The sequence below is a fragment of the Colletes latitarsis genome, chromosome 8 (genome assembly GCF_051014445.1).
Source record: "Colletes latitarsis isolate SP2378_abdomen chromosome 8, iyColLati1, whole genome shotgun sequence".
Lineage (NCBI taxonomy): Eukaryota > Metazoa > Arthropoda > Insecta > Hymenoptera > Colletidae > Colletes > Colletes latitarsis.
Genome location: NC_135141.1, coordinates 20,905,666 through 20,930,796, shown reverse-complemented (window position 1 = coordinate 20,930,796; position 25,131 = coordinate 20,905,666). Strand labels below are relative to the sequence as shown.

General features: G+C 35.1%; 1 protein-coding gene across 6 annotated transcripts in view; it reads right to left on the bottom strand.

Annotated features, from left to right (window-relative positions):
• C3g (C3G guanyl-nucleotide exchange factor) overlaps positions 1-25,131 on the bottom strand; it is a 129,409-nt gene that overhangs the window by 61,825 nt on the left and 42,453 nt on the right. The window contains exon 1 of one of the 6 annotated variants that reach the window (XM_076770856.1): positions 18,968-19,426. The exons of the other annotated variants lie outside the window; for them this stretch is intronic. The gene's annotated coding sequence lies outside the window, so the exon portion shown is untranslated. Of the gene's footprint in view, positions 1-18,967; positions 19,427-25,131 lie in introns of those variants that run through there. 6 annotated transcript variants of the gene reach the window in all.

Below are 25,131 nucleotides of genomic sequence, written 5' to 3'. Positions count from 1 at the left end.
GGTCCTCCGTGCTACACTTTTAAGCCTTGTAGAACAACGTCGGCGAAATATGAAGAAGCGCGGTCGGGCTTAAAGAGCTTTCCAAATGGCTTAAACGCCGAAAGAGGATTATTCCAAGATGGTGGCTTCGGACAACGAACTAAATTTAGTAAGCGAGGCCGAAACCGGCAGCCAAAATACGATGAAACACCGTGAAACGCTTGGGCGGAGACGAGAATTCTCTCGGGCTGCAGACAATCAGACTGCATAGTTGTTGCGTGGGCGCGGTACAAGGGTGAATTTCACCGAAAAACCGCAGGGAAAGGAATGTTAAACGACTTTTTGCCACTGTTCCATCGTTCGATCGTCCCGTTTTCCCGGCTATCGTGCCCATTTATTGCACTTTCCCGTGTTTGTAATTTTATCAACCGTGGAACGTATCACCAGATACCCCCAAAATTCTCATTTAGATAAAAAGTTTCGAACAACGAATGCGTGGATAAAGAGCTTCTGTTATTTGTACGATGTTAACTGCTATCTGAATCGTGCGATCAAATTATGTTTCAAGTTCAACGAGTACGTTCATTTAAATACTTGCTCGATCGAATTAACCCCTTAACGCTCATATTTTTTGGATTAACCAAGAATGATCGGTTTTCTTCGTTGGATTTGTTTCTAAAAATGCGGTTTTTGTTGATTACAATGTTGTATCTAACGTATAATTCGAAGGAAAACAAATATTATTATCCCTTAAACCGTTAGATTAAACAAATATCGTTTTTCAAAGCAATTAAACTCGGGCATGAACGTTAAGGGGTTAACCATTATCTGTTTGATACAGGTGTTGTTTAAATGATAAACAAACAAAATGAAACTGAAGATACGTTGGATCACGATGAGACCTTTCTTCGAGAAGTTTGTTCAATTATTAGCAGACTAAAAATTAAATGTAATGCAGAAGTGAATAATTAAGTACTGGCGTATGGGTTTACAGGAATTATAATGAGAATTAAGATGTTTTATTTTTTTGTCATCGCGTTAAATTATAAGATATTGAAGATGGATTAATCGGTGGTTCAACTCATCGTCCGTTCATCTTCTGGAACAGGTTGATTTATTCCGTTGCAACTAATCATACGTATTACAGAATATTAATGGACCCCGTTTAATTCCTCTTACAATCAGTCCAATCAACAGTTTAATCATACGGTACACCGGCACTTTCCCCTGACAGATTCCGATCAACAAATTCCCCGGCCAATTTGTTAACAGGTGAAATTTTATGCAAGAATTGTACCATGGAAACGCTCAACGCTCGTCGCTCCTCTTTCGCCCATGGACGCGACCATTTGGTGCATTTCGCTCGCAGCGATGCAATTACGGGGCTTTAATGTTCACGGAATACCACGGACCGTTTCCAGCTGGGAATTTCATGGTTCGATGGCGATATTAGTGAGTACGGGATTGGTAGTAGGGTCGGGGAGTAATGTCGTTCTCTGAATTAAGAGATCGAATCGGTGTTTCAGCACCGACCGTTTTTGTTCTTGCAAACGTTTCTATCGAATGGACTCTAAAATGCTTCAGAAACGGTTCTAGGCGAAGTAGAAGTCTTAAAATCCGAGAATCTGAACTTTTTAAACTATAAAGGGTGTTCGATCAACTATTGAGAAATGCAGTGTCGCCACCTACGAGACGGAATCAAGAATGAGACCTTTTCTACGCAACGAATTAGAACGTTCTCTGTACTAGAAGAATTACATGCTTTAATCCATTTCTGTAAAAGTTACACTATGTAATCCAAAAGTATTATTATTAAACTAATAACAAGCTGAAGTGTATATTCGTGTTCACAACGGTTTGTACCCAAACCTTAACATCAACACTGGGTAAAATTTTAATGGGAGACTCTAGAGACCAAAATAAGACAAAAATCAAGAATACCAATTTGTTAATCGAAACTTCGTTGGAAAGTTATTAACGTTTAAAGTTCCGCCTGTAGAATGGCAATCTGTGAAGTAGTTCTCATTCACAGAACTGTGAGATTGTCAATACGTCAGTAAATAGAATTTCTCATGCTGAGTGAGAACCACTACTACAGGTGGAATTTTAAAGGTTAATAACTTTTTAACGAAGCATCAATCAACAAATTGTTATTCACGATTTTCGTCTTATTTTGGACTCTAAAATCTCCCATTGAAATTTTATATATTGGATAACTGGACTATATCTACACGTGACGTGATAAAAATGAGGAATATAATCACAAATCTCTGGCCACTCATTATATTTTCAATAAAGAATTTTTTTCTCGAAAGTGGGTAGGATTTCAGGGGTGTGCCTATTCACCAAAAATAATTGTAATCGACCCCAGCAACTTAAAATATTTTTTCCAGTATGATTTGTAACTTAAAATTTAATTTTTTAATAACTTTTTAACGAAGCCTCAATCAAGAAATTGATATTCTTGATTTTCGTCTCATTTTGACCTCTAGAATTTCTTATTAAAATTTTTTCTCGAGGTAGTCAAACACCCTGTACATAGAACCACCAATGCGATGATTTTACATTGACAAAAGTGACGTGTATTGGACAGTGAAGACAAACAATTATTACAGATAAATGAACCGACAAATAAATTTATATTTTATATTTTACACTTTGCTACGTTCGAACTGATTTTTGCTACCCTCTACCCAATATTTAAAAAGAACTTCAAAAGTAATATTAAACAGGAAATACCAGGGGAGCCAACGAAAAGGCCGAAACTCTTTAATATCGATATGCCAGGCGCAAGCTCGTTATCCGGGAATTAATTGCGAACCCCGATGCACCGAGGAATGGAAAAGCTAGCACGAAGTGCAATAAACTTAATTTAATTCGTCGAAGTAAACGACGATGCAAAGCACCGTCGTGGATTCGACGATGTAAAATTGCGCGCAGCTTTAATTCGAGATGGAAATATTCTCATAAACCACAATCTCCCTTACGGGTAAACATCGAATCAACTTTTTATAATTCAATTTCTTCCTTTGCTTCTGGGGGGGAAATAGCAAATCGTGGAATATAAATTCATAGTTAAATTTAAATAAACTATTGTTTGTTTGCTTTATTTGAAGAATGATTCATGTATCACCAGTAATGGATCTTGAGAAACCATAAATGGACACGAAAAGCAAATGAAAGAATTACTCTACATTTCCCGCGCTCGCCAACAGAGGGCTACGCTCGACCTTTTCTCACAAGTGCTAGATTCACCATCTATTCCTATACAAGGTGTTCAACCACCCCTGGGAAAAATTTTAATGGGGGATTCTAGAGGCCAAAATAAGACGAAAATCAAGAATACCAATTTGTTAATGAAGGCTTCGTTAAACAGTTATTATCGTTTAAAGTTCCGACCGTACTGAATTTTTTTTCTCGAAAATGCGCAAGATTTCGGGGGTATGTTTATTCACCAAAAATGATTGTAATTGACCCCCGCAACCGAAAATAATTTTTCCAAAACCATTTCAAATTTTTTTTCCCCGTCGAAAAATTTCACACATTCTCGAATTTTTTTCTCAAAAATGCGTAGGATTTCGGGGGTATGTGTAATGACCAAAAATGATTATAATTGACCCCCGCAACCGAAAATAATTTTTTTAGAATGATTTGAAATTTTTTTTTTCGCCCGAAATTTGGTCACCTATCCAAATTTTTTTCTCGAAAATGTGTAGGATTTCGGGGGTATGTCTATTCACAAAAAATGCTTATAATTGACCCCCGAAACCAAACATAATTTTTTCAGAATAATTTGAAAAATTTTTTTTTCGTCGAAAAATTTAGGCAGCTACCCCCTGTCGATTTTTCTTGAAAATTCGTTTTTCATTTTTAGTATTTTTGTTTGACGCCCTACAGAAAAGTTGTCTAATACTTTTTTGTAGGTACCCATGAGCACTACTTCAGAAAAAAGTTTCATTGAAATATATTCACTATTGTAGGAGTTATGGCTGTTTGAAAATTGGACCATTTTTATGGGGTTTTTCCCATTTTGCGGGGTCAAGGACCAACTTTTCGAATATTTTTGCGATTTGTACATATTCTCCATCAAAATACGCGTAGTTTGCTTTTTCAAACATTAAAATCGTCCAATCCGTTCAGAAGTTATGACGTTTTAAAGATTCGCATGAAAATTCGGGCAGACATTTCTGGCCAGAAATTAGATTTTCGGTAAGGAATTTTTTTCTCGAAAGTGCGTAAGATTTCGGGGGTATGTGTAATGACCAAAAATGATTGTAATTGACCCCCGGAACCGAAAATAATTTTTTTAGAATGACGTGAAAAATTTTTCTTTCGTCTAAAAATTTCAGCACCTACCCAATTTTTTTTCTCGAAAGTGGATAGGATTTTGGAGGTATGTGTAATGACCAAAAATGATTATAATTGACCCCCGCAACCGAAAATAATTTTTCCAGAACGATTTGAAATTTTTGAATTTAATTGTTAATAACTTTTTAACGAAGCCTCCATCAGCAAATTGGTATGAAATATTCCAAATATAAATACAAATATTGGTAAATTAAATATTCCCAAACACTTCTCTCTCCTTTCTATCTCGCTGTATTTGTTTCTGCAATAGCAACAGTTCTATTTCAGCGAATAAATTAGCAGAAACTACTGTATCTCATAAAGTTATTATTATTAAATTCAAAAGTTGTGTATATCTTATAATTCTAAAAAATTATATGTAAAAAACATTGATACACGATCAAGTTACGCAAGAGATTAATTACGAAGAGTCAAAACGCGGGGAAAGGATAAAATGGGGAATTCCTGCGAGAATGGTGTCGTGTGACAATTCCGTTAATTCGCAACCAAATATCGGACAGTGACACTTCAAATACGACCCGCGTTAATTTTAATGAGACACGAACGCCACGAAAGTCCCCGGCAGCGCCAAATTTGATTTACAATGGGCCACTTCGTTAACTTCAACGTTGCGGTTTATTTACAGCTGGAAATCAACGTGCAAATAAATTAGATTAGTTTGCCCTTGGAGGAAAATACATTTTCCCCGTTCCATGGATAATAAATAACATTTGACGTATCACGGGGGGCTTTAGCATGAATAATTGTTCGATACGCCGATAACGTTATTCAATTTTATCGTTGAAAGGATTCAGCGGCGAAATTGATGCTCAAATAAATCGGGACTGTGTATACCACGGCGGAATATGCTATACGGCGGTTCTCGTGATAAATGATATAGAATCGACGAATTTTACGAAAAAGAATCCGCGCCTTTGTTCGCCGATTCGTCCTCCCGGCGATTATTTCCAATCAAAACAAATCAAATTCCTCGCGCGGGAGGGAATAATAATACTAATTCTTACATTTAATTTCAGCCACGGACAAAACGTCAAATCAGTACGAATACTGTTTTATTATCCGTTGAGAATTTACTAAATATAATTACGTATATGTAAAATATTAATTTACATTTTATGAGTCATAAATGACTCAGCCTTGGACTTTGCAGTTTGTTATTGATGGGTTGAATTATTTATTAATTATCATACGTAAGTATAACTTGCACAGATTATACAGATAAAATATTAATTTATATTTTAAGGGTCATAAATGACCCAGCCTTGAAGATTCAAATATTTATTAATTGTCATACGTAAGTGTAAGTTGCACAGATTATACAGATAAAATATTAATTTATATTTTAAGGGTCACGAATGACCCAGCCTTGAAGATTAAATTATTTATTAATTATCATACGTAAATGTAACTTGTACAGATTACATAGATAAAATATTAATTTATATTTTGAGGGTCACGAATGATCCTTAAATTATTTATTAATTATCATACGAAAGTGTAACTTGCATAGATTATACAGATAAAATATTAATTTATATTTTAAGGTTCACGAATGACCCAGCCTTGAAGATTAAATTATTTACTAATTATCATACGAAAGTGTAACTTGCACAGGTTACGCAGACAAAATATGAATTTATATTTTGAGGGTCACGAATGACCCTTAAATTATTTATTAATTATCATACGAAAGTGTAACTTGCATAGATTACACGGACAAAATATGAATTTACATTTTAAGGGTTACGAATGACCCTTAAATTATTTATTAATTATCATACGAAAGTGTAACTTGCATAGATTACACAGACAAAATATGAATTTATATTTTAAGGGTTACGAATGACCCTTAAATTATTTATCAATTATCATACGTAAGTGTAACTTGTAGTTTACACAGATAAATATTCGTTTATCCTTTGTTCGTCGTAGGAAATTTGCATCTAAAGGAAACGTTTGTTGCCCATTTTGTGCGTTCGAAGGGTGTTAATCGTTTCGCTGAATTCGCGCGTAAGCGATCGTTCAAAATGATAATAACGTTACTCGATTCTAGTCGAATCAAATTTACGAGAGACAATCTAGGCAGAGAACCCGGGGCCAAACGGGGGAGATTGATTTTCAAAGGACGAAGGGTATATCGTAAGACAAGAGTATCTGCTGATGCTCTCTGGGATGCAAACAGTAGATCCATTAAGGGCCAAGCCCGAGCCCTTATAATGTTTGGAGATAGTCCGAAGAGAATGCTTTCAAGCGACGAGCAGATAAAAGGACAAAATAAGACTAAATCGTCTTTTTTCTTTAAACAGTCCCCGAGAGCTTCCAGCTGTAAAGTTCGCAAGCATAATGGACCGAGTCCAGTTAAACTCGGTTCCGTGTAATTTTGGTCTCGGCGTAAGAAACCGAGGACGCCCAAACGCAACATTAAAGTCTCCGTGAAAATCATTCCCTCTAAAGGTACGGTTATAATTGTATTTCGGATTTATTTTAGCCTCTTCCTTTTCGAAGCGCACTAACAGATCTGAAAATTCGTTATAAATTAAACGAAAATATCAAATCACCTGGTTTTCTTTTACTAAAATTTTTAATGAAAGTTTATAAATAAATTTGTGAAAGATAAAGCACATTCTTGTTCGCTGAACCACGCCCTCTACACTCTTTGATATATCTATTCGTTTTAAATGTAAATAAAGTTATCGAATAAAACGAAGAAAAGTAAAATATTGATTTGAATTTTTGAATAAAAATAAAAATAATTTCTCTATTCTTTTGTTTAAATTAACACTGCGTTCGCTGGATTTGAATAAACACCTAAACACATTCTAAGAAAAAAAGTTTGAAAAAAAAAACTACTTAACAGAAGGCTGTTTTGCATTACTGAAAGAAAGTACGGTTCCACTCGAGAACAAATGCATAATAACCAGTTATTATGTTAATAGACTCGTGGAAATATAAATTGTTTCCTCCTACAACGTTGTAATTTAATTCAAGAATTCGTTTCATTAAGGAAGCGTGTTTCCAAGACGTTTCAGAAGACTTTTAAACTTCTCAGCGTTCTGTAACGTCCGTAGGAGTCTTAAAAGCCTTTCAATGCAATTGCAATTTCGCTGACTACTGCTTAACATTTTTTATACGAGCAATAAAATAAGCAAAGGCAATTAAGCTTCATTCGGAGTATGAATTACATTCTGTGTACATGGAACGAAATATTTTTCTGGACGACATAATTATCGTTTATTAAATGTATCTTTGATGCAAATTTCAATTTACGAAATTATTCCTCGCAACATTTAACACAGCTATTTCATACTGAAATATTGCAAAAATTTCAATACTGAAGCAAAACAAAGAACTTTCAAACTAGTATGCAAATTTAACATATATTAAAAATTAACACTATTCCTCGGTTCTGTTGTACGCTTTCTAAGAGTATAAATTTAAAACTTAATAAGAAAATTAATTAGTTTATATTGCAGGCTGATACGTTCGTAAGAATTCGATTAAATAAAGTGAACGAAAGCGATACTTGTTTGGGAGTAACGTACGGCTAATGCGAAACTTAGAAATCAAAAGTAAATTACCTGGCCGGGTAGATGAGTTTTCTAAGTTTCACTACGCGCAAACTGTGCTCTTTTCACGTGAAAAGCCGCGGGAAAAGTGGCTGGCGTAATGCGGACAAGAAGTGCACTCGGTGGAAGCGCGGAAGAATGTGAGTAGCTCGACTACACGCACGCTGAATTTGAGCATTATGTTCAAACGTGTACGCGAATTTTAGCGATCGTATCATTCGTGTCTCGTTAACCGAAATTCACTCTGTTGCTAGACTTTAATTGAATTCGTCCAAGTATATTTTGCTAATTCACAGTAATCTAGCTTCAAAATTAATAAAGTTAGCCACGACAATTTTTTAAACTCATCTTCCGGATAAATTCCACAGCATGAATATTTAATCATTACGATTTTTATAACGATTTTTATAACGATATATTATACGATTTTAATAACAATTTTATTATTGTTATATTATTAATTGAATTCGTCCAAGTATATTTTATTAATTTACAGAAATCTAGCTTCAAAATTAACAAAGTTAGCCACGACAATTTTTTAAACTCATCTTCCGGATAAATTCCACAGCATGAATATTTAATCATTACGATTTTTATAACGATTTTTATAACGATATATTATACGATTTTAATAACGATTTTATTATTGTTATATTATTAATTGAATTCGTCCAAGTATATTTTATTAATTTACAGTAATCTAGCTTCAAAATTAACAAAGTTAGCCACGACAATTTTTTAAACTCATCTTACGGATAAATTCCACAGCATGAATATTTAATCATTAACATTCGAATATAAACAACAACTTTATAGAATATGTTTATTACGAATATGTACGAGAGTAATAAATGTAATACTTTAAGCCTTGGTTAAACATTACACAACGATTTTATTATCGTTATAATATTAATTGAATTCGTCCATGTATATTTTGCTAATTTACAGTAATCTAGCTTCAAAATTAATAAAGTTAGCCGTGACAATTTTTTAAACTCATCTTACGGATAAATTCCACAACATGAATACTTAATCATTAACATTCGAATATAAACAACAACTTTATAGAATATGTTTATTACGAATATGTACGAGAGTAATAAATGTAATAGTTTAAGCCTTGGTTAAACATTACACAACGATTTTATTATCGTTATATTATTAACTGAATTCGTCCATGTATATTTTGCTAATTTACAGTAATTTAGCTTCAAAATATACAAAGTTAGCCACGACCATCTTTTAAACTCATCTTACGGATAAATTCCACAGCATGAATATTTAATCATTAATATTCAATTATAAACAACAATTTTATACAATATGTTTATTACGAATATGTACGAGAGTAATAAATATAATACTTTAAGCCTTGGTAAAAAATTACACAACGATTTTATTATTGTTATATTATTAATTGAATTTGTCCAAATATATTTTGCTAATTTACAGTAATCTAGCTTCAAAATTAATAAAGTTAGCCACGACAATTTTTTAAAGTCATCTTACGAATAAATTCCACAGCATGAATATTTAATCATTAACATTCGAATATAAACAACAACTTTATAGAATATGTTTATTACGAATATGTACGAGAGTAATAAATGTAATACTTTAAACCTTGATAAAAAATTACACAATGATTTAATATTCTTTCCTTAATAAATAAATTTTTAAATGAGATCAACTTCTTTCACGAGTTTGTGTAAAAACATCTTAACCTTATTTTGGTTAATATTGTTATATGTAAATTAACATAGAACTATACAATTAAATATGTACTACGACTTCAAAGAAACAACTAAAAGGAGAAGAAATTCAAGAAGACAGAAATCGTTGAAATAATTTTGTCCGGTTAGGTTAGGTTTGTATCACCGTGCCACGAGTGTCCGGTATCAAAGCGCAAAATGGACGCCGTAATTTGAGACTTGATATCTTCAGCATTCCCCGGAAGTGTCCACGTAGGAATAATTTCTGTTGACGTTCCGTTCCCGAGTAATCGAATCATTTAAAGTATCACTCCGGGCGTCTCCCCTTCTCATTCCCATCGCACGCGAAAACCATCACGTTCATTTGCATTTAATTTGCTCGCCCGCAAAATAACGCGGATCCTGATTTCGCTTTCACGTCGAGTTCCCGCCGCTTTATACAGGCCCCGGTCGAGATACCTGTAACTCAAGCTACCACAGAAAATCGCTTTCCCCGTAATCAAATAAGACTCTGCAAACAAGAATCCAATTTCCACCCACTCCTGCTCTCCTCTATACCACCGACGCTTTCTTCCGTGCAACGCGGCCCCCCCCAAGACAAAGAAAAGAAAAACAAAATGGAACGAGAACTAGAATTTCACGCTGCACGCTTATGATCCGCGACCTTTTCCACGGAAACACGTGTAACAATGAACTTCTTGCAGCCACTCTGCCCGGAAACTTTGCTACGAAGGTGACTCGAGCGCAATCGAGGTTAGGTTTTATGGTAACATTTTTAGCAGCGCCCTCGTTTAGTCACTAACGTACAATGGCGGCCATTTAATTACGCACGAGTCATATTATAATTTCTAAACCGCGTATACAGCGAATCTTGAATAACTGCAAGAAACAGGACCAAAGACTCGCGGTTATAGAAGCATGGTTGAATTTCAATTCCTAGAAAGGCTCAAGCTGAGCTATGGCGTTCTGTTTTGTATCTTGCCGAACGTAGAAAAGGACAGCGAACAAAAGATAAACAAGAATAACACAATGTGAAAGTTATTCATTTTTTTTATTTTCTGTTACTTGGACTTCTACTAATATATTTGTGTGGTCTTTTTAATTAAAATAGGATCAAACACGATATTACTTGGATCATATTTACGTATTTAGTGAGATTTTATACTCTATTAGAAGTAGATTAAACACAAATTATATCGTGTTTGGTCTTATTTTAACCGGAAAACTCTCACAAATACATTGATAAAAATTTCATTAAAAAAATAAAAGAAAGCTTCATCTTTGCATTGTCTCACTGATACTCTCAGTAGTAGGAATGGCTACCGTTCACTTATCCAATCGAAAATGTCTTGGATATTACAGCTATGTTATTGTAAAATTTTTTCATTCAAAAAATTCAACATTTATGTTTACTTTACTGCACGTAGTTGCTTTTTACTATACGATGATAGTAGTGGCATAAGTCGAAATATGAACGCTGGAAACAACTTTTGTTGGTATACACGTGTATGTAATAAAATGAAAGGAGAAAGACAATAGGGCCATGCTAAACACTCGTTGGTCGTTCAGATATCGAACTACGCGTTCTCGACATTCTTCTCCCGCTTTCGTCGCGACATTATCAGGCTAGTAACAGGGCCGATACGATACGCATTTATGATATTCAAGCAATTCGATACTGAAGTACTTAATGGGGAGCATCGAAAGGTATTGAAATCTCAGGAACTTCGTATCAAGTTTCGATACCGATACTTTTTTAATGCATTTTAACCGATACCAGTGCCGTATAATACAGAGTGCCTATTCTAGTGTTTCGAAAATGAAAAACGAAATCTTATGGGATACAATTTCAAAAAATCAAAGGAGATTACATATCAACTTTAAAAATCGATCTTTTTTAAATTTCATTTTCTGGAAGTTTATATCCTCGCCAATATTTTTATACTGTGAACAAAAAAGTTAATATTGATGTTTATTACTTTTTTTATGCTAAAGTAAATTCAACTTTAAAGTGCCGCCATTTTTTTTTGTCTATGAAGATTTTTATTTCTTCCTAGTTTACACCGTAAGTGTATTCATACTAATTAAAATGCTTCCTAATTCATTCGTTTCATATAAACACAATGGCCAGAATCATGGAAAGCTACATTTTTTGGGAAATTTTTAATGGGAGGTTCTGAAGGTCAAAATAAGACGAAAATCAAGAATGCCAATTTGTTGATTGAGTCTTCGTTAAAAGGTTATTAACGTTTTAAGTTCCGCCTGTAGAACGGCAATCTGCGTTCAGCTACGTGCATGTGATAGTGGTTCTCACTCAGCATGAGACTCTCTACTTACTGACTCATCGACAACTTTACAGTTTTCTGAATGAGAACCACTATCGCGTGTACGCAGCTGTTCGCAGATTGCCGTTCTATAGGCGGAACTTTAAACGTTAATAACTTTGTAACGAAGCCTCCGTCAACTAATTGGTACTCTTGATTTTAGTCTTATTTTGGCCTCTAGAATAGCTCATGTAAATTTTTCCCATGGGTGGCTGAGTACCCTGTATAAGAACACGTAGCTCCTATAATAATCATTATTTTTGTATGAAAAAATAACCTTGTACTCGTAAAACACTATATATGTATATGTACAAAAACTTAGAACAATACAATTTACCGATTCCAAAAAAGTAAAGAGCACCCCTTTAAGTATACAGGAATAAAAATGCATATTTGTGAGGTAACCTACTACTTTGTTGTTAACTATCAATAATTATGATAAATACCTGTGCCGAGAAGCTTTCGCGGCTTACCTGGAACAGAAAGAAAAATCAAGTCAGTGATAAAGGACAACAATTTTGACTTAGGTTAAATTAGTTTAAATAATTCAAAAGTGTCGCGACGTATTCGTCTGTGTTAATTTTTTCTTTATCAAAAATTTGTTTATCTCTGTGAACTCGTTAGCGCGTGGTGTTTCTTCTTCCTCAGTTTTTCGTTGCGCGTATGGAAGGAAGTCCTCGAAGTAATAAATTGCTCGAGCATTTATCCACGTGGTAACGATTGACATAATAGCGTAACACGTGTGTCGAGCATGTGCTGTGACCAGAAGGGATGCAAGGGGCGTGCACTAGGGAAATTAGATGCAGAACAGCCGAGCTAGCTAAACGCGTTGAAAAAGGACCAACTTTCAAACGTTAATGCGCCAGATTTCTCGAAACGAGGTACACACGACCTTTTCGAAACGTAATCTCCCCGTTGGCAGAATTATAAACTACATTTCCGTTTGTTCGTACGGTTAATGTAAACGAATTTCTCTTTTACGCTCTGTGGCTTTTGTCCCCGACGTTCTACAACTTGCATTTCTACCCCCTTTTCCACCGGGAGGTCTTTTGTTTGGAAAATATTTTCGCGTACACAACTCGCGTTACGAAAGTTTCAGACATAAGAAGTGGTTGAAAATTTTCATTTCGCCATGCGGAATATTAAACCGTGGTCTTTGTTCTCGTCTCGTTTCTGAAACAATCCCGTTTTCCATCCCGAGATTTCAAAAACTCTACACTTTTTCAAGGTCCGAATTTTAAATGATTCGATCAGAGATTTGTGCCAAGATCTAAAATCACCAAATAAAACTGCAAAAACACATTACTCGTTCAAGAGATATCGAAGTTGTGCTATCGTTACAAGCGAGTCGAGCGTGACGAAGACTGCACGCCTCGACTCAAAACTCGAGAATGACTCACGAGACTAGTAATAAACACGTCATGTCCCCTAAGAACGCACATAAATAATTAATCGCCGCGAAGATGCAATTTATGCATCGTTCGACGCGTAGGCGGGAAACAAGTTTAAACTGTTCGCTCAGCTTCCTTCGCGGAGCCTCGTTGGGAAGAGGAAAACGTAAAATACACGACACGCGTTAAATAATCGATCGACATCGGGCGTGCCACCGAGAGACACGTGCAATAACAAGAACTCGACGAACCGATGAGACGCGATGCAAAAAAAGGTCGCGCGTAACCGTTTGATAAAATTCTTGGCGCTGAAACGCGAGAAAATCCATCTTATCTCGGCACGCAGTCGCCACGCAAACGTTACGCTTCGCTTAATTAATTAGAAGGAGTCTCTTGTTACACGCTGTCCCTGACATTAAATTTGTCGAGCAGCTGGGATCCTTGGTCGAGCCACTGTCAGCATTTTTCGCTCATATTAGATGAGAAATTAGGGTCTCGCGTTGCAACTCGATATCCGATTTCGTGCTCCCAACACTTAACTGCGGATGTTCTTGGAAATACACAAAGTGAGTCAGTAACGATTCCCATCAGGGGTAGCCATTTCTTAAAATTACTTTTTTAACCCTCGATTGCACGGTGTTTAAAATTGTCTCTTTTTCCTCTAATAAGCAAAATTATTTTTGAAACTATTTTAACTAAATAGTTGTTAGCCCCTCGGGAACAATGTAAATTTAAATCTCAATTGTCATTTAAATTTTAAAAATAAAATTTGAAAAATAAGTTGAGTCGTTTCGGATGGCAACTGATATTAAAATTCTATTCCATTTTCTTGACTGCTGGTGTGAAAGAGGATCCGAATAACTTTTCTCGGAACGTAGAGAAACTGGAAAACTGAATACAGTAGAACTGTATTATCTAGATTTGATAGGAAACTTCATTTTTAACACTTTGACTGCTACGTTGCCCATATATGGGTGACAGAACTTTTAACAGTGGAACTAAAACAATTAATTCTCATGTTGAAATGTTAAAGAAGATAATTTCGAATAGGCTTCATAAATTTTAGTGAGGTTATGAATGTAACAAATACAAGTTTTAAGTTAGAATTTTAAGTTTACAATTGTCTAAGACCGTAGTTTTGGTCTTGTAAATAATTGTACGGTTTTAGACTGACAGTTAACGTGTTAAATGCAGTTTTCGAGACGTTAAATTTTCTCAATTTTCAACGGAACGTGTGAAAAAACGCAAAAAACGTACGTGCAATTTTAATTTGAACGAAAGATAGAAGGATTACATTTTCTTTGTGTTATGTCTATAGTACTAGAGCTGATAGATCTTCGTTAATCGCAGGTATCGCGAGACAGAAGAAAATGTGAGTATTCCACGATCCATCATGCTTTTTGTTATCTTTATTTTTCGTTTCTACATTTCTCCGTGACTGCGCGTGAAAAAACTTAATCTCCTGGGTACCGAATTGCAATTCTGAAGAATGGATACGTACCATGGGGCTTACACTTAATTGTTCTGCATCTTTACTTTTCCCTCATTGCTCGTAAAATATACAGGGTGTTCGACCACCTCTGGGAAAAATTTTAATGGAGTATTCTGGATGCCAAAATAAGACGAAAATCAAGTATACCAATTTCTTGATGGAGGCTTTGTTAAAAAATTATTAACAATTATATTCAAAAATTTCAAATCGTTCTGGAAAAATTATTTTCGGTTGCAGGGGTCGATTACGATCATTTTTGGTGAATACACGTACTTCCGAAATCCTATCCACTTTCAAGAAAAAAATTCGAGAAGGTGCGAAATTTTTTGACGGAAAAAAAATTTCAAATCGTTTTGGAAAAATTATTTTCGATTGCGGGGATCAATTACAATAATTTTTGGTGAATAGACATACCCCCGAAATCCTGTGCATTTTCGAGAAAAAAAGTCAGTAAGACCAGAACGTTAAACGTTAATAACTTTTTAACAAAGCCACCATTAACAAATTGGTATTCTCGATTTTCGTCTTATTTTGGCCTCTAGAATATCCCATTAAAATTTTTCCCAGTGGTGGCCGAACACTCTGTATAAATAGGATACTTCAGTAATCAGTGTTAAAATATTATATGTATATTATTCTTAACAAGGTTCTGGTTCGAACTTCACCTCGAAATTTGATAAGAAAATACAATAAAACAAGTGCAATTATTGAAGGATAAACATAATAATAATAAATTGAATAATAACATATATTTAGTGGCCTTAGCTAAACATTGGATTTGTATACCTAATATGAATTGTTAAATTTGATATCCAGAAATTATAAATGCACGATAAACGAACAATTAAAACAGCTGTTACACAATGGTTACAAACAGGGGTTGAAACAGTTATGGAACTTTTTAAATTGTTTCCATTGAATCTGCTGAAACGAAACTATTACAATAAAAGTTAATGGAAAAATGTTCTCAATTACTTTCACATACATACAATTTGAAAGCCTTGTTTGTCTGTTATTATACTGCGCCAACGCGGATCATTTTCAACCTTCAACCTATGTTCTTTGTTGTTTTATTTTCATTTCAATGTCTAACTTTTATAGGTATTCAATATGAATAGAAGCAACGCACAAATGGCTATTTCTACTAGTTTTGTATACAAATCGCACATCAAAGGCTAACATTAGTTTTTCATTTAACGATAAACCAAAGTTTTACAAACTGTGTATAATCATATTAAATAATAATTTTGATCTCTTTCTCCACGGTTGAGAAACGTTGCTATAACCTGTACATCTAAGTTGAAATCACCTAACAATTTTATACGTAAGTTATAATTTTATTTACCTAGATTATAATAATACATATATAATCAACAAGAATTGCAAACGTATTTCATTCACATATACAGGGTGTTCGGCCACCCCTGGGAAAAATTTTAATGGGAGATTCTAGAGGCCAAAAGAAGACGAAAATCAAGAATACTAATTTGTTGATGGAGGCTTCATTAAAAAGTTATTAACGTTTAAAGTTCCGCCTGTATTGAATTTTTTTCTAGAAAGTGGGTAGTAATTCAGGGGTAGGTCTATTCACCAAAAATAATTGTAATTGTACCCCGCAACCGAAAATAATTTTTCCAAAACAATTTGAAATTTTTTAATTTTGTCGAAAAATTTCACACCTCGAATTTTTTTCTCGAAAGTGGGTAGGATTTCGGGGGTATGTCTAATGACCAAAAATGATTATAATTGATCCCCACAACCGAAAATAATTTTTTTAGAATAATTTGAAATTTTTTAATTTTGTCGAAAAGTTTCACAAATTTACGAATTTTTTTCTCGAAAATATGTAGGATTTCGGGGTATGTCCATTCACCAAAAATGCTTATAATTGACCCTTCTAACTAAATATAATTTTTTTAGTATGATTTAAAATTTTTTAATTTCGTTTAAAAATTTTAGTACCTACTCGAATTTTTTTCTCGAAAGTGGGTAGGAATTCAGGGGTATGAGTATTCACCAAAAATGCTTATAATTGACCCCTGTAACTAAATATAATTTTTTCAGAATGATTTGAAATTTTTGAATTTAATTTTTTAATAACTTTTTAATCAAGCCTCAGTCAAGAAATTAATATTCTTGATTTTCGTCTTATTCTGGCGAACACCCTGTATAATCCATTTTACGAACATGCATCTATACGTAAGAGTGACGAAAAATTTCCATCCTGAACTGTACACCGAAGAAATATTTTTAGGAATTACGATTGAAATCCTTTCGTATTAGCAAGAACGAACGCCTACGAAAATAAAAATGTTAACATATTGGATGATTTAAGCTTGACCTTCGTCCTCCGGTTTATTGAATCGCCCGTCCGCCTACTTTTGTGCACTCGCAATGATCTCATCTCTGAATTCCTTCTACGGTGTGTTTTATTGTATAATACAGTGTCTGCAGCGAAGCGAGCTTAACGAATATCGATGATTTCGAAGCATTCCAGCGAGATTACGAATGGTAGCAATCAGACGATGAGCATGAACAGTAGCGATCGTAAATTTATCATCACTCGATGAACTGAGAACTTGTTATCCTAACCTCTTCAGGCCTGCTGTGTATTCTCTAACATATTCAACCTTACAAGATTATTTTTTAATATAAAATACTTTCAATTATACAGGTTCATTTAAATCGATCCACTGTAATATCTACAAAACCGTTGATATTAAAAAATGTTGTATAACGAAAGTTGAATAGTTTCAAGGGTCATATAATCACGTGGAGAGCATACGAACTTCGTTTTTTTAAACGGAATAAAACTTTTTTAAGTACGTTGAGTGGTGCAACTATTTCCTGCACTAAGTACCACTTGCAGTAAAAAATAATTAGTTTCAAAAAAACATATTTTAATTTTAATATTTAGGACATTAAATGTGTTACCATTTCATTTAACCGTGAATTTAGAGAAATTATTACGATAATCGCTGCAATAATTATCACTATAATAATTATATCAAAAAAATTTTAACAACTAAGCAATTAAGTATTAAGCCACCAAAGATAATTACATTAAAGGAATGAGAGTACGTTACATTTATCTTCGTTTAAATATTTTCGAATAACATTGTATTCAAAGTACCGTAAGAAACCAAATAAATCTTATTTATCTTAAGAGACACAGTGTCATATCAGAATCCCACTCAAGAGCCACCAGAATGCATTCAATGACCAACTCGAGGGTTAATAGGGCACACTTAAGTAGTATTTCTTGAAGATTATGAAATATAATTAATGACTCCAACAACTTCAATTACAGTTGTGAAATTATTTCTAAGATTACTTTCGCTTCACAGCATTCCTAACGACAGTACCATTTTTCACGATTTGACAACACGGTGTAAGTTTAAAGTCATCATCGACCACCATTGACAATCAACATGTTAACATATAGTACATTATTCTGTACAAGAAAATTATTACGAATACTTCTAAGCAGCATACAAATAGCTACACGAGCATATACTTCGAATAAAAATGTCCTGCTCTGTGTCAAAGTTCGTCGACCATAAACTTTGTACGTCGAGACGTCGCGAGACAGAATGCGGATGCAATAATAACCCTTCCTATGATCTCGTCGCGCTATTTCAAACCACGGTAACAAAAAAAAACCCCATAGAACACGCCCGTGAAGTGAGTCACTTGCCGCTCGCGTACGATATAATAGTGGAAACGGAAAAGTTTCATTGCTCAGGGTTCGGCTTACTGGCAACGAAACGGTGTGATTTATCGTTACGCGCAAAAAACACGAAAGCTCGACGTTCGTCCGAACCGGCACGTCACTTCTGTCACGAAGTTATTAATAAACGCCATCCTGTCATTGCCACCGTGCAGCCATGATTGATCCACCGTTCACGTCGTCCCGTGCCGCGGTTTTAAAATTCAAATACCGTTCGAAAATATCGGGGGCCAATTGGGCACGAAGCGCCGCGATCTGTCGCGTGCATATTTCAGCGTTTTAAGGAGGCTACGCGTCGTACATTTTGCAAAACAACGCTCCCTATCGATCGTTTCCCAAAGATACACGTACGTATCGAACGATTCGATTTATCGTCGAACTTGGCCCGCAGCATTTGTTTCGTACCTTGCTTCGTGTCTTGGGAATATATTCCAGCGTCTTTCGATCGCCAGCGGCGTCAACGAACCTATTCGTCCGTGTTTACGTTTCGTTCGACCCCCAGCACGAAATGACCATTCTCGTCGCTAACGTGCCTCTCGAAATCACTGCGATTCCTCGATAATGCAGAACCTACTTAACCTTATCACGTACACTTGCCACGGAGATCTCGAACCATCGAACGAACAAAGTTCACCGAAATATCGCGACCATCACTGACACGAGTCGTTTCACGTAACTTTTGTCATCGAGCCGCGAAGTCGACCGAGTTTCTTCGAACGGGTCGAGGAAACTCGCTTTCGAGCGGAAGCCGCGGATTTCCCCGCCACGAGAACCGGACACGTTGACGAACCGAAAGGAACAGACGGTCGCGCGACACAACAGGACACACAAGAGGAACGAGACGACGTACGTCCGGAGCGCGTGGCGTGTGCGCATCGACTGCTAACTAACTTCGCCCGACGAGCATCGAGTACGATCTCTTGTTCCCGTCTTTGTCCCGCCACCGTGCGTGTCCCGTTCGCCCCTCTCTCTCGCGCTTGTTTATCTCCGCCTATCGTTCCGTCTTCTGTTTCCCTCCCTTTCCACCCTCGGCCAGTCATTCGCTGGAACCTTTTTCTCCGATTGGTCCGTCCTTCTCGCACTCGTGCCACGGAGCCCAAAAGATCTTCGATCACTTCTTCCCTTTTTCTCCGTCTTTGTTCCACCCCGGTGCTCGAATCGCAAGAGCAAGCTTTCTCGTGTCTTTCACACTCGCACTCCACCGTTGACAGAAAGATGCATCGGCCGTGTTCGCGAGCCATTTAACATAATCTCTGCTATTTTCGTGATCGGGAACTATTTGCGTCTGGTGACCACGAACTCCCTAGGCTTCGTGCATGACGTCACATTCGTAAAGATTTTACATTTTAACTGTTGGAAATGTTTCTCATTTCCATGTTGGCGAGCATGCACGTGTTGGAAATATTTCTCTTTTCCTCGTTGGCAAACGTGCACACCATTTTTTCTTTGAGTATAACAGTTGAAGAGTAGTACCATGTATGCAACGATTCGTGCAATGTTAAAATATAACCTAAAAAGTATATGTGTCGTTTTATTGTCTAATCCTATAACCTCCGCTACATTAACTCAGTCCAGTTCGATTTCTGTGTGGGATTCAATTTTTTCTTACGCGATACCTAATAGGAAGAATTTTTATAACTAGAATTGCAATGCTTTGGATACAACGGGGAGTAACTGCATTGTTTACAGCATAATACCGTCCTCGTGTAGTAAAAAGGATAAAGGGAATTGTAAACGCACACAAACGTGGTTTTATCGTCGAAACTGCATCGGGAAACCTTCATTATGTACAGCGCCGCATTCTGAAGAATACCGTACAAAAATGGAATATAAAATACATTGTCAATGTCAGATCCCATCTCCGTCCACAAAGTTCTATAGAATAATATAAGCAATCGATAACGTATGACTGCATTTCATATGAAGTACTTCTTTACGCAAAGTAAAATGAACGTCTTTTATTCTCAGAGCTAGATTGACTTTTACTTACATTCAATTAATATTTTCTATAATTATATTTATTGATTTTGTCAGCAAATTATACGATATTATATTCTTGTCTATTTCTTTTCTTTTCTTCCTCGTAAGGGGTTAAATCTGCAAGAAAATAAAAAATATTTAATACGTTGACTGCCATGGTGGACACCGGTGACCGCCACTTTGAATTTACAACTTGTTGCAAAATTGTTTAGTATGTAATTGTTTACGATGATACCTATATGTATACTTATATTTTATGAAATAATAGAAATTTTGTTGAGACAATCGTGTTTCTTGTTGCAGCTAAAGGGTTAACTTGGCTTCCGTTTCAAGCTTGTTACATTCGAAATGCAGCACGGCGGTTTTATAAACGTCTCGGTCTCTTCTCGTGACGGAAATCGAAAACAGACTTCTCGCCCTTTGCCTGAACGAAGTCGAGATCCCTTCTCCTTTTCTCTGATATTTGACTCCGGAACGTGACTCCAAAGCTTCTCGTTCCAGCTCGATTCCGAAGTGGCGCGTATAACCATTCGCGAAGACTGAAATTTTCTTTCACGTTAAAATCTACTGATTTCGATATTCGACAATCGAGATTAATCGAGAACATTATAATATTCGTACACCTATGTCGTCAAACTATGTATTAGTAATGTAATCAAATTCATTAACATTCTTCGAAAAACTTCAAAGAATTTGACAATTTCATGTGCACATTGTCGAAAAATTTATTTATGAAACACCTTTATAAAATATTCATAGAAAACGACTCGGTAGCACACTTGTGCATACATGAAGTTTTCGTGGATAAAGTAATTATTATCAAACTTATTTAAATATTGTAATTTAGTTATCAATCTTATTTAAATATTGGAATTCGTATTTTCTATAATTTAAGCTTCTGAAAACGATTTCAATTTTATTTGTACATCGGACGAATAAAATCAACTCCGGATGGCTCATTTAATGAACGTTCCATTAACATACCATCGATTGATAGAAATCGGTGCTACAGAAAATACTCATGTTTTTTCATAAATAAATGGTTTAAGCGATAATCATCGATTTATGAACGCAAGAGATCTTTTCGCAGAATGTGCCAAGAGAGATTCTTTTTTTAAACGATCGTCGAAATTTGACCATGAAAGGATAAAGTTTCTCTCGTAATTTTTTCCGACCTTTTTTCGTTGAATTCTTTCGACTGCTTTTGTGGTATTTCCACGACCAGTTCGTAGTCCGGCGCAATCATAAAATTCTGGATACTCGCCGAACAAGTGGGATGACCGTAAAAAACACGATCCTTATGCGTTTCAACTTCCACTGCAGTCCGATTGGCTGCAATTTGTGGAATACCTTATATGTACCGTCGTTAGGTACTCAATCCGTACAATGGTGTCTGTCTGGACGTTTTCCCGATTTTTTTTTCTTCTTCATCAACCATTTATTATGATAAAACTCGGTAATATACAGGGTGATTAGCTACCTCTGGGAAAAATTTTAATGAGGGATTCTAGAGGCCAAAATAAGACGAAAATTAAGAATACCAATTTGTTGATGGAGGCTTCGTTAAAAAGTTATTAACGTTTAAAGTTCCGCCCGTACTGAATTTTTTTCTCGAAAATGCGCAAGATTTCCGGGGTATATCTATTCACCAAAAATGATTGTAATTGATCCCCGCAACCGTACATAATTTTTCCAAAACGATTTGAAATTTTTTTTTTCCGTCGAAAAGTTTCACACTTTCCCGAATTTTTTTCTAGAAAGTGGGTAGGATTTCGGGGGTATGTCTATTCACCAAAAATGATTGTAATTGACCCCCGAAACCGAAAATAATTTTTCCAGAACGATTTCAAACTTTTCAATTTCGCCGAAAAATTTAGGCACCTACCCCCTGTCGATTTTTCTTAAAAATTCCTTTTTCATTTTTAGTAATTTTGTTTGACACCCTAGAGAAAAGTTGTGTAATACTTTTTTGTAGGTACCCATGAGCTCTACTTCAGAAAAAAGTTTCATTGAAATATATTCACAATTGTAGTTGTTATGGCTGTTTGAATATTGGACCATTTTTATGGGGTTTTTCTCATTTTGCGAGGTAAAGGATCAACTTTTCGAATATTTTTGCAATTTCTACATATTCTCCATCAAAATACGCGTAGTTTGCTTTTTTAAACGTTAAAATCGTCTAATCCGTTCAGAAGTTATGACATTTTAAAGATTCGCATGAAAATTCGGGCAGACATTTCTGGCCAGAAATTATATTTTCGGTAAGGAATTTTTTTCTTGAAACTGAGTAGGATTTCGGGGGTATGTCTGTTGACCAAAAATGCTTGCAATTGACCCCTGCAACTAAAAATAATTTTTCCAAAACAATTTGAAATTTTTTGATTTTGTCGAAAAATTTAAGCACCTACCCCCTGTCGATTTTCCTTAAAAATTCGTTTTTGATTTTTAATAATTTCGCTTGACGTCCTACAGAAAAGTTGTCTAATACTTTTTTGTAGGTACCCATGAGCTCTACTTCACAAAAAAGTTTCATTGAAATATATTCACAATTGTAGGTGTTATGGCTGTTTGAAAATTGGACCATTTTTATGAGGTTTTTCTAATATTTCGGGGTCAAGGAACAACTTTTCGAATATTTTTATAATTGCTACATATTCTATACTAAAATACGCGTAGTTTGCTTTTTTAAACATTAAAATCGTCCAATCCGTTCAGAAGTTATGACATTTTAAAGATTCGCATGAAAATTCGGGCAGACATTTCTGGCCAGAAATTATATTTTCGGTAAGGAATTTTTTTCTTGAAACTGAGTAGGATTTCGGGGGTATGTCTGTTGACCAAAAATGCTTGCAATTGACCCCTGCAACTAAAAATAATTTTTCCAAAACAATTTGAAATTTTTTGATTTTGTCGAAAAATTTAAGCACCTACCCCCTGTCGATTTTCCTTAAAAATTCGTTTTTGATTTTTAATAATTTCGCTTGACGTCCTACAGAAAAGTTGTCTAATACTTTTTTGTAGGTACCCATGAGCTCTACTTCACAAAAAAGTTTCATTGAAATATATTCACAATTGTAGGTGTTATGGCTGTTTGAAAATTGGACCATTTTTATGAGGTTTTTCTAATATTACGGGGTCAAGGAACAACTTTTCGAATATTTTTATAATTGCTACATATTCTATACTAAAATACGCGTAGTTTGCTTTTTTAAACATTAAAATCGTCCAATCCGTTCAGAAGTTATGACGTTTTAAAGATTCGCATGAAAATTCGGGCAGACATTTCTGGCCAGAAATTATATTTTCGGTAAGGAATTTTTTTCTCGAAAATGGTTAGGATTTCGAGGATATGTCTATTGATCAAAAATGATTATAATTGGTCCCTGCAATCAAAAATAATTTTTTTAGAGCGATTTGAAATTTTTTAATTTTGTCGAAAAATTTCACACCTTCTCGAATTTTTTTCTCGAAACTGAGTAGGATTTCGGGGTTATGTCTGTAGACCAAAAATGCTTGCAATTGACCCCTGCAACTAAAAATAATTTTTCCAAGACGATTCGAAAGTCTTTTTTTTCATCCAAAACACTCAGCACTTACTCGAATTTTTTTCTCGAAACTGAGTAGGATTTTGGGGTTAGGTCTGTTGACCAAAAATGCTTGTAATTGACCCCTGCAACTAAAAATAATTTTTCCAGAACGATTTGAAATTTTTGAATTTAATTGTTAATAACTTTTTAACGAAGCCTCCATCAACAAATTGGTATTCTTCATTTTCGTCTCATTTTGGCCTCTAGAATCCTCTATTAAAATTTTTCCCCATGGGTGGCCGAACACCCTGTATGTTCCTTGAACCACAATGTAACACTGAGTAACTCATTCGAAAAAATGTAATACTGAAATTATAAAATAATACCGAAATTTGCCGCAGTAAAATAAATCACTTTTTAAATTCGTACAGCAAAGTTAATTTTTTGGAATATTTTAATTGCGATGCAGTGTGACTTTAATGGATTAAACGTTTTAATTTATTGGGAGGAAATTGGTGATAGTAAAAAAAATATAATCTGCAGGACGAAGTTCATATTTTGTCTGATTTTAAATAATACTCGAAAACGCTTGTATAACACTGAATATTTAAAAATGAAAGATTAAACGTTTGCTTACATTGGGAAACATTTTCCGTTAATTGAAATTTCACCGTAATGTCATCGAACCTTTCTGAAATTCATTCGTTTAATTGACAGAGGTCCACGCCCACGTATTATTAACGCAAAGTTAGCCGCGAGTTGAAATATCTTTTAATCAACTCTGCAAACATTGTGCTCTGCAATAATTTGGCTACGGACCTGTTAGCCAAACGTTTCCCTGTGTCGATCAAGCTGCAGAAGTTAATACATAATTACGAACCGACGTGTTTGCGTCCAGACATGTTTCCCTTTATTAACGTTGATTACGCGACAAAGCCGTCGGTAATTTCACAATTTTTATCGAGAAAACTTCCTCTTATTTAAACTTCTCTGTATCGAGAAGTCTACTGTGTACTTTCATCTTCAAACGAGCTCGAGCCGAAACTGTAACAAGTTTCGTCG